This window comes from Rattus norvegicus, chromosome 8 (assembly GCF_021556685.1).
Source record: "Rattus norvegicus strain SHRSP/BbbUtx chromosome 8, alternate assembly SHRSP_T2T, whole genome shotgun sequence".
In the NCBI taxonomy this organism is placed as follows: domain Eukaryota; kingdom Metazoa; phylum Chordata; class Mammalia; order Rodentia; family Muridae; genus Rattus; species Rattus norvegicus.
In genome coordinates this window covers 87,648,103-87,659,899 of record NC_141541.1, presented here as the reverse complement: position 1 = coordinate 87,659,899, position 11,797 = coordinate 87,648,103, and positions in this window count along the sequence as shown.

Sequence of the window (11,797 nt, the reverse complement as noted above, 5' to 3'; positions counted from 1 at the left end):
TGTAAGCTTCATTCACACATTTGGGGTGGACGTTTGGATAGCTGTAACTTCACCCCTGCTTGTTCGAAAATTAATATGTTGGTCTCTATTTGAACTTTCAGTTGGCTGGTTTCTACATCATTTCCTTTAAACAGGAGGTTTTTTTTTTTGAAGGTGGGGAGAAATTTTATCTGAAAAACGTGTTCAGTAGTAGTAAGGACAAGAGCACATATCCAGTCATCATTTTTTTTTTGTTTTTTTTTTGTTTTTTTTTTTTTTTTTTTATTAACTTGAGTATTTCTTATATACATTTCAAGTGTTATTCCCTTTCCCGGTTTCCGGGCAAAATCCCCCTCCCCCCTCCCCTTCCTTATGGGTGTTCCCCTCCCAACCCTCCCCCCATTGCCGCCCTCCCCCCATAGTCTAGTTCACTGGGGGTTCAGTCTTAGCAGGACCCAGGGCTTCCCCTTCCACTGGTGCTCTTACTAGGATATTCATTGCTACCTATGGGGTCAGAGTCCAGGGTCAGTCCATATATAGTCTTTAGGTAGTGGCTTAGTCCCTGGAAGCTCTGGTTGCTTGACATTGTTGTACTTTTGGGGTCTCGAGCCCCTTCAAGCTCTTTCAGTTCTTTCTCTGATTCCTTCAACGGGGGACCTATTCTCAGTTCAGTGGTTTGCTGCTGGCATTCGCCTCTGTATTTGCTGTATTCTGGCTGTGTCTCTCAGGAGCGATCTACATCCGGCTCCTGTCGGTCTGCACTTCTTTGCTTCATCCATCTTGTCCAATTGGGTGGCTGTATATGTATGGGCCACCTGTGGGGCAGGCTCTGAATGGGTGTTCCTTCAGTCTCTGTTTTAATCTTTGCCTCTCCCTTCCCAGCCACGGGTATTCTTTTTCCTCATTTAAAGAAGGAGTGAAGCATTCACATTTTGATCATCCGTCTTGAGTTTCGTTTGTTCTAGGGATCTAGGGTAATTCAAGCATTTGGGCTAATAGCCACTTATCAATGAGTGCATACCATGTATGTCTTTCTGTGATTGGGTTAGCTCACTCAGGATGATATTTTCCAGTTCCAACCATTTGCCTACAAATTTCATAGACTCGTTGTTTTTGATAGCTGAGTAATATTCCATTGTGTAGATGTACCACATTTTCTGTATCCATTCCTCTGTTGAAGAGCATCTGGGTTCTTTCCAGCTTCTGGCTATTATAAATAAGGCTGCGATGAACATAGTGGAGCACGTGTCTCTTTTATATGTTGAGGCATCTTTTGGGTATATGCCCAAGAGAGGTATAGCTGGATCCTCAGGCAGTTCAATGTCCAATTTTCTGAGGAACCTCCAGACTGATTTCCAGAATGGTTTTACCAGTCTGCAATCCCACCAACAATGGAGGAGTGTTCCTCTTTCTCCACATCCTCGCCAGCATCTGCTGTCACCTGAGTTTTTGATCTTAGCCATTCTCACTGGTGTGAGGTGAAATCTCAGGGTTGTTTTGATTTGCATTTCCCTTATGACTAAAGATGTGGAACATTTCTTTAGGTGTTTCTCAGCCATTCGGCATTCCTCAGCTGTGAATTCTTTGTTTAGCTCTGAACCCCATTTTTTAATAGGGTTATTTGTTTCCCTGCGGTCTAACTTCTTGAGTTCTTTGTATATTTTGGATATAAGGCCTCTATCTGTTGTAGGATTGGTAAAGATCTTTTCCCAATCTGTTGGTTGCCGTTTTGTCCTAACCACCGTGTCCTTTGCCTTACAGAAGCTTTGCAGTTTTATGAGATCCCATTTGTCGATTCTTGATCTTAGAGCATAAGCCATTGGTGTTTTGTTCAGGAAATTTTTTCCAGTGCCCATGTGTTCCAGATGCTTCCCTAGTTTTTCTTCTATTTCCAGTCATCATTTTTAAGTTTTGAAAAAGAAGGCATTGATGGTTCAAATTTTTCACTCTTCTTTTATATATGAATAGAACTTGCTTCATACTCTGTTCAAAACAGTCGTCTATATTCACCTCATACCTAGAAACTCAAGTGTCTGTCCTATTTGGAGACACTTAATATTTTCAAGCATTTAATATTTTAACCATTCACCCATACAGACTTCAGCACTTTTGTTGTTAGATTCTCAGACATTTTTCCCCCTCTTTGGGGCAGCCACAGAATTCCTCCAGGCTTCCTCCCGGAAGTCAGCAATGTTCCCTGCTGGAAGATTAGATCCAAATGTCTGACAGCCTCCTGGAGGCAGACGGGAAATGACAAAGCTTAACTGGAAGACCTCAAGTCACATCGATATTAGACCTCGGTCGCCTTCCTCAGGTCCGAATTGTGGAGTCTCCCTTTCAAAGCCTAAGTGAGATTCTTATAGAATGTTTAGGTCTCACAAAATTAGAGCTAGAGAATTGTAGCTATTAAAAGTCCAAAACAACTGACGTCTTCAGTTTTTTCTGTGTGTGCATGATAGGAGGTCCACCTGTTAGAAGTGAATGGAAAATGACATCAGTTGGATGAACGTTTTACAAGCAGACTGTTGATGAAACACAGGTCAACCTTGAAACTTTATATTGCTTCTGATGACTCCTGAATAAAGACCAAAACCCTCACCCAAAGACCAAAAATCAGTGGGGCACCTCTCTCCTCAAATCATAGCTGCCACCCCCAACTCTTCTGCTCTTGGGCTGATGCATCTGTACGACCGTCCCTCCCATGCTCCTAACACTATCAGATTCAAGCCAGTCATTGCTTCTTCAGGAAGCTGTTCCTGCCCTGTTCCCACTGATCTAATCAAGCTTCCTGGTCTGTTAGTCTTTAACATCATTAAACTTTCTCTTGAAGCATCCACTGTAATTGCAAAATGTATAATTTATGTGAGCCTTTGCCTAATGCTACTTCCCCAACTAGATTCTAAATCCCATTGAAACGTGAACAGTATCTGATATTTGCTCAGTCTTAGGTCAGTAACATCTATTATGGGTTGAATTATCTAGACTCTAAAGTGTGTGTGTTGCTGGCCATCAAAATGTGAATAAACTTGGAGTTGGAAGGTAATGAATTGAAAGTCAAGCCACTGGGATGGGCTGTCTTACAGTATGGCTGTGACCTTTTAAGAAGAAGGGAGAATACAGACAGGCACTTGGGGAAAAGTAGCCTTAGAGGACACCAATCCCACTGAAATTTGATCCCAGACTTTTAAACTTCCAAAACCACCCCACACAAACAAAAATTCTATTACTTAAGTTATATGGTCTCTACTATGTTGTTATACTATCTCTAGAAAACTAACATAATTAGTATATTTACAAATTCTGATACCTTGTAAGTAAACATTTTGGGGGTGAATCTAGCAATAATGTAAACTTGGACTTGAGTACTAATACTACCTACTTTGTTGTAAGATCTCAGTCAGATTGGAAAGAAACAGTGTAAGCTCTGTGTTGCTCAGCATGACTCTCAGACAGTAAATCATACTCTAAAACTTTACTGAGGAGCCTGAAGGATGTGGAAACTCAGAGCTGTCAGCATCAGGACCATCTCAGAGCTGTCAGAAACGGGACTGTCTGCTTCCCACCTTGTATTGCTTCCTTCTGTCGGAGAATGAGTCTCTTAGCAAAATTAATGTAAACCAACTCTTAATTTGTAATGAGAATGCAGGCAACTTTATGTATGATTTTGCCACACAAATGCCAAATGTTTAAAACCTAATAAAAATAGTCTAAGCCTGGAGGTAGTTTCATCTTTTATATCTGAGATGAGTAAATTTTGTTTAATTTCTCTGTTGCTTGCAACAATCAAACTGTCATCACAATTCAGAACAAACTCAAACAATTTTTTCTATTTGTATTAATACTTATTAATTGTCCCACATGGTGGGGATTATGGTGTTCTCATCCATGCTCATAAACAACTTATGTCTCTACACGATCTTACGTCCTCGTTTTCTCCTCACAGTTGTCCAGCCTCCCTTCTCTCCCTGGAGCCCCTTCGATTTTCAGGCCATCTTTCCCTTTGTTTTCTAAGAGCCATACAAAAGAGAAGACATGATCTTTGTTTATTTCACTTAAAATAATGACCTGTAGTTCCAATTAATTTCCTGCAAATAATGTAATTTTATTCTTCTATTTTGGCTAAGTACGCACTCCACGTTGTCTTCATCAGCTCATCTGACAGACATGTAGTTGCATTTGTGGATAATGTCATGAGCACTGTGGGCATACGTGTATCTCTATTTATGGTTACTGAGTCATCTGTGTATACACTTGGAATTGGTATAGCTTTTATCTAAAAGGGACCACATTCTAAACTGCAAAACAAGTTTTAAGATATAAAAGGAAACAAAATAATCTAGAACACCTTATAAGATGATAGTGAAATAAATTGGGAATTGGTAGAATGAGAAACTGAAAAAATTACACAAAATATTCTCTTGGATAGCAGGAAGGCCAAAAAAAATCAGGAAAGAGATTGAATAGTCATAGATAGAATCATATGAAAATAAAAGAACCTTCGGGCTATTGCTAAAACAGTTTCTTGCTATGAGTGTTTACTTGTAAAATTCAGAAAAATCTCAAATAACTTATGGAACCTCATTGCATAATGTAATGCACCTCAAGTTATAGGGTAAACAAAGACAAACCACACTGAAAAGCTATGCAGTGACAAAATACAAGGGAGATCTGAGCAGAAATTACTGAAATGGAACTTAAGAGAATAATATATTGAATCAATCTAACATGAATTTTGTTCTTTATGAAGATATAGCTGGATTGCCAAACTCCTATGCAAATAAACCAAAAGGAAGAGGAAAATATGCAAATTATAAAAATTAGACATGAAAGAGGACTATTACAAGAGATTCAAATGAAATAAATCTAGATCAGTAGGAAATAATTTGAGAAATTATATTGCATAATGCTGGAAAAAATCTAAAAGAAATGGATACATTCCCAGACACAGATAACCTACCAGAATTAAACAAAGTTGCAAATAATTTAAATAAGTCCCATAATAAACTTTGATGCTGAAGCAGTAATAAAAATTCTCCCATCCAAAAAAAGTAGCCCATGAATGGAAAGATTTACTGTGGAAACCTGCCAAACCTTTAAAGAAAGGCTAATGCCAATGTGTCTCCATTCATAAAATAGAAGGCAAAAGGCAATAAGACAAATTAGCAAACTGCAGATTGGAAAAAAAATCTTCACCAACCCCACATCTGATAGAGGGCTATTATCCAAAATATATAAAGAGCTCAAGAAGTTAACCTCCTAAAACCAAACAACCCAATTAAAAATGGAGTGCAGAGCTAAACAGAGAATTCTCAACTGAGGAATCTCAAATTGCAGAGAAACACCTAAAGAATGATCATCATCCTTAGTCATGAGGGAAATGCAAATCAAAGCAATCCTAAGATTCTACTTTATACCAACAAGAATGGCTAAGATAAAAAAAAACTCAGAGAGCAGTAGATGCTGGAGAGGATGTAGAGAAAGAGGAACACTCCTCCATTGCTGGTGGGATTGCAAGCTGGTACAACCACTCTGAAAACAACTTGTGGTCCCTCAGAAAATTGGAAATAGTTCTACCTGAAGAACCAGCCTACTGGGTATATACCCAAAAGAAGCTCCAACAGATAACAAGGACATGTGCTCCACCATGCTCATAGCAACTTATTTCTAATAGCCAAAAGCTGGAAACAACCCAGAAGAATGGATACAGAAAATGTGATATATTTACATAATAGAATACTACAACTAGGAAAAACAATGACTTCACAAATTTTGCAAGCAAATGGACAGAACTAGAAAATATCATCTTGAATGAAGTAACCTAGACCCAAAAGACATACATGGAAACACAGGGACAAAAAACGGAGGAGAGACTGAAGTAAAGGCCATCCAGAGACTGCCCCACCTTGGGATCCATCCCATCAGCAGACACCAAACTCTGACACTATTGCTAATGCCAAGAACTGCTTGCAGACAGGAGCCCACTAGGGCTGTACTCTGAGAGGCTCTGCCAGCACCTGACTTAGACAGATGCAGACACTTACAGTAAACCATTAAACTGAGCCTAGGGACCTCAATGTAAGGGATAGGGAAGGACTAAAGGAGCTGAAGGGGATTGCAACCCCATAGAAAGAACAACAATATCAACCAACCGGACCCCTCAGAGCTCCCAGGGACTAAACCACCATCCAAAAAGTATACATGGGTACTTTTGTGGCTCCTACTATATATGTAGCAGAGGATTGCCTTATCTGGCATCATGGGGAGGGGAGGCACTTGGTCCTGTAGAGACTTATTGCCCCAGCATAGGGGGACGCAAAAGTGATAAGGTGGGGATGGGTGGGTGGGTGGGGAGCACCCTCTTAGAGGCATAGGGAAGATGGGAGGGAGGTTTGTGGAAGGGATACCAGGAAGGGGGACAACATTTGAAATATAAATAAATAAAATAATCAATAAAAAACAAAAAACAAGTTTGTCTAGAATTTTATGTATGTAGCAGAAAGAAGAAAACATGTTACATAAACAAAATAGAATTTTTAGGCATAAAAATGAAAATGAAATTATGGTATCTATAGGAAAATGGACAGAACTTGAGATCATTATTTTACATAAAATGGGTCAAACTCAATAAAAAATTCTACATTTGCACTTATATGAGGAATTGAGAGTTCAGGGTGTGTGTGTGTGTGTGTGTGTGTGTGTGTGTGTGTGTGTGTGTGTGTGTGTTGAAGACAGAAAGGGGAGGAAGAGGAGTCTAAAGGGAGTCCATTGGGGAAGAAAAGAAAGCATAATAGAATAAATATAACATGAAACAGAAGAGCAGACTATTTGGGGTAAGAAGAAAACCAACCCGAATGAACAGACAGGAGGCAGTAGATGAGAGGGAGAAATAACAACAAAATATAACAGAGCGATGGCTCATATGCATGAATATGCCCTAGTAAGATCCACTCTTTTGACATAACTTGAATAAGAGTGTAAGTGAGAATTTTATTATGTGTAACTTTCTCTTCCCCTGCTCTGAGTAGTGACAAAATACTCTAAGTATGTAACATGTAATCCCAAACAACAACACCAAAAATCAACCTAGCTCCCCCTCGCACCATCTGAGTGTCAATTCCTTGGAATGAGCACTGACCCCCATGGTGAACAAAGCTCTAATTGGAGCCCAAATGTTGTAATACACATGATGCTGTCAGAATAATCACCACATGGGGAGCCCAAATAATTAGTTGAGGATGTTTTCTGATCCGGTCATCCCTTGGCAAAAGGAACAAAGAAAGCTAAGAGTCTCCATGGCCAGAACACAGAAGTGTCGGGTTCTAGGATCTGCCTGCCACTTGTTGTAGGACTCTAGCAATTCTTAAACTTCATTATATTATATTTTTCTATAAACACAACTATGACTTTGCATGTTTCCCTAAGACGTTTCCAGAAAATCTTGTAAACACCATTATGAAGGTAAAATGGAAAGAGAAATACTTCCATATTGAAGTATACTTTCTGTAAAATGTTTGGTTAATCTCTTCAGATTTTCTTTTCAGTTAGCATACAGAGTCATACATTGGCATTTCCACAGAGATAAGACTTTTTTTGGGTAAACAACTACTGACAATCAACATTTATAAGCCAATGTCTGTAGCAGAGGGCAGCCTCAGCTCCACTCCATACACTTAGCACATTAATTCTTCTCAGTGGCATACATGGTGGTAATGAAGTGAGTGTCTCTGAATACAGACAGAAGCATATGAGAATCTATCTATGCTTAGTCTACAGAAGTGAGCATGGAGTTATTTTAAAGTAACCAACACCAAAGCTAGACAGAAGAAGAATACTTTCAAATTGTTTAAATATTTAAAATTAAAGTCAAAGAAGACTAACTCCCTAATTGGTAAGACTGTCATTATTAGTCTGTAAGATCCTTCAGGGTGAATATATGTCAGCCCCTTCCCCAAGCTTCTTCATTCTTGGCATAGGGTGTGACGATGCAAGTCCAGCTACAGAAGATGTCAACTGGGTAGAGGTGAAGAGATGAAAATTAGAAAAGACAGGAACCATGACTGGATGACAGGACCACATAGAAAAGATATGACGAGAGTCTGAGAAAGACTGGCAGAAGAATCACAAAATACTCGCTTTTGGGCCAGAAAAAAAAAAGATGTAGTGGCCAAACAGAAATCAGAAACATGGTGTGAGAAGTAGATGAAGTGGAGGTGAAGACAATACCAAAGGCTCATCTAAGCATATCACCCGGAAATCTAGCGGGGTGTGGGGCTGTCTTCCTGCAGAAAGTGTCGTTACAAGTCTAGATTCCCAGGCCAGTTGAGTCTTCCTGCTTCTTCAAAAGATGTGCCTTGTTTTCACTGGTGTGCAACATAAATAATTTCAGTTCAATTGTTTAATGAGAGAAACCAAGTAGTCTGTTACAGCTGGCCAGAACGAAGGACACAGAGCAGCTAGTCAAAGATGGGCACCAGTTCTAAAGAATCTGCCCAAAGTAGAGCTGACACCAAAGCCTCACAGCCCTCACCTCTCCTGAGCTGGTCCCTGTCCCAACTCACAGCTGCAAATCAATTTTAGAAAGAGAAAATATTTTGAAAGCCAAGCTATGAATTCTTGTTCTGGACTAGAAGGGTCAATCTTTCAAAACCCAATAAAAGTACATTAATTTCAAAACATACATACACATACAAATATGTAATTTAAGGTAAAGTGTACCTCTTTATGAAAATCAACTAAACTTTTGATGGTCCTTAAGTCAAAGTGGATACCTTCATATCCTGTGGTAAATAAAAGGTATGCTTCATCTGCTTCTGTCTCTATCTCTTATATCCAGCTCCTTCCAAATAGCATGGTATTATTAATAATCCAATTTCCAACATCATAGAAAAACAAAATCAATCTCCTTTGCAATGAATTGACATAATGTAACCAAGGCATGCTTTTTGGCTGAGAACTAATTCCATGACTAAAGTTACTTGAGAGCTGCTTGCTACTCATCAACATTTGGCCTTAAAAGGGATGGTGGAGTATCTTCTACACGAGACAGTAGATGAATGGACAAATGCCATTGGAGACAAACAGATGTTGCGGTTAACCAAGTAGGAGGAGGCATATGTGAATTTAGTTCAGAATCTTATTGCCAACAGAGCTATAAAGAGAAAATCCATACTTGATCCTCTACCTCCTGTTTGATGGAAAATGTTCAGATGCATTTGTCTGAGTTCTTCAAAGAGCCATGGCAACTTAGTCTTTTCAATAAATATAGACAAAAAGGAACATAAATACTAATCCCTTTATCCGTCCCCTTAACTATGCAGTTCTAAAAATGTGTGTGCAAAGTGAAGGCAATCTGACATGTAAATGAAATTTTACCTCATGCCCATGGATAAAGGCATTCAAAAGAAGGGGGAGGGGGAAACCACTACTCACTGTTTGCTATTCTGAAAGCCTGTTTCAGACTGTATCAGACATGGGATATAGAAACCCAATGATTAAAAAATGAATATTAATTTAGAAGGTGTCTTTAACCTAGGCCTGAAAGGTCTAAAAGTGCACATTTCTACATGCATTTCCAAGCCAGTGATTTTCATGAGTAGAGAACATATGGGCCCATCATTTTAAGCTCCAGAGGCATGGAGCCTCCATACTTTCCATGGACTTTGACCTGGACTCTAGTGTGAGAATGAAGGACAGAAAGGCAGACTGGCACTATATAGAGTAAACCAAGATGACCAGGAGGTAAGACACAAAGTACTTCTAAGATGAAAGCGTACATAGACCAACATAGATACAGAAACTCTAAAAAGGCAAACCAGAGCTCCGAACTCCTGTTCAGGAGGCAGGTGTCCTAGACACCCAAATCCCTTCAGAATGCCAGCTGCAGTGGCCACAATGAATTTGAATGGAGAAATCTAAGGTAACTGCCCCTCTGTGGTTCATGCTCTTGTAAATTCTCACCTTCAATATGAACAGAGCCAGGAAAGAGGAGCAGACAAGATTCCATGTTGACCTAATTACACGGTCTGAGTAAGGTTTTCAGGAGAGTAGGTCTGAGGGTTGAAAGCCAGCAGCAAGCTGAAAGAAAAGAATTCCACCTTCAACCAATAAGCATTGAAGGAGCTACAGATGAACTACATCCATGGGCAATACTTTGATGTCAGCTACAGTCTGAGAGCTGAGAATTATAGTGTCTTGGCCTACCAACTGTGACCTAATGAACGGGTGCTGTGTCAGGTGCCCAACGTGGCAAACTGTTACACAACAAAATAAAATTAACAAGAATCAACTACATATTTGCCAAATCAACTATGACTAGTAGAGGCTCCTAACATACTAATGGCAAACTTCCTTAAAACCTTCCCACTCTTCCTGTTTTCTTAGCCGTCTTCTGAGATACGGTTTCATGTTCGAGGAGCCAGAAAAACTTGCTTTGGAATCATCCTGTGAGTTAGGCCAAGGACACATTCTCCTATTTTTAAGGAGTGTCTCCCTAGAAACCATCGAAATTCGTGAAAGATATTCCAGAATTTTCTTTCAGTAAACAGTGTCTCTGTCTATAGGGAGATTGTGTTTAATTTTACCAAATTTACAGCCTTTTACGGGAAACATTTTGACTTCGCTTATCCAAACCTGTGTCAAATTGTGGGTTGGTCAGATCGCAGGCTCACTTAATGTCACCTCAGAGCATGCCCAACATGGGGATCTGATCCAATGTCCATAATTTCAAATGACATAAATCTGGAAAGCATAAAATTGCAATCCAGCCACGTCAAGTGCAAAACCATGTGCTGCAAAACACGAACGCTTTCATTTGGTCTGAGTTTTCATTCTCAAGAAAGTCTACTCCTTGTCCCAAATCTGATTTGCCTGTTCCTGCTTTATGTACTGCATGGTGAACTGCCACATGTGATAATCGAACAGTCTATCCCTTAAGAGGCCATTTCGTGCTGGGGAACATTTTTAACCGAAACAAATGTGTCACAATTCAAGTAACATCTCCTGTGTGTGAAAGTCACTCAAATACATAAAAGAGGCTCATGGGTAAAGGGCTATACTCAGCAGAGTCTCTTTTAGAAAGTATGTTATAATTCCCTTGCGGAATTAGCATAGAGAACACTGCTTTGTCACCTGAACTAACTTTAGCCTAAGTTTTAGTTTGAATCTCAAGTACTATCAAAATGTTTGATAATTCAAAAATATAGTTATAAAAGCCATAAGACACTTCTAACAAGTAATAGAATCCTCTGACAGTGACTACTTAATAATTATGTAAATTCTGTACAGAACACCTTTAAATGCTTAAATAAAGCCATATATGTTTACATTACGAGGAACTTCTTACCCCTACTAAGGCAAAACAAATACATTCTAGGGAAGGATTTAGCGTGCATAGAATGTTTTCTATGAGACTGATGCCCTGCCACACTGAGAGCCACTAAAATGCTCTCTAAAATGTCAAACAAGTATGGTTATATTTTTCTCACCTTTTGACTCATCTATTTATTATCTATAAAACTAGTTCCAGTTCAACTTTGAAAAGCTGTGCACAGGACACTGAAGGAGTTGCCAGAGTCCAAATAGTTTCTAAGCAGTAAATCAGAAATAGCCACAGTGCAATCAGCATATCTCTCAGCATTACTCTGCATGGGCCACTTGCTTCTCTGCTACATCCCACAACTGCTACAGGATAAGGACAAAGAGAGGAAGGGTTCTAGCATGCCAGGATATCAGTTTAAAGATGACATCTAAGAAACTTGAAGCAAATGATATATCGAATGAGCACTTAAAGAATTTAAAAATATAACTTGTTTTCAGGTTT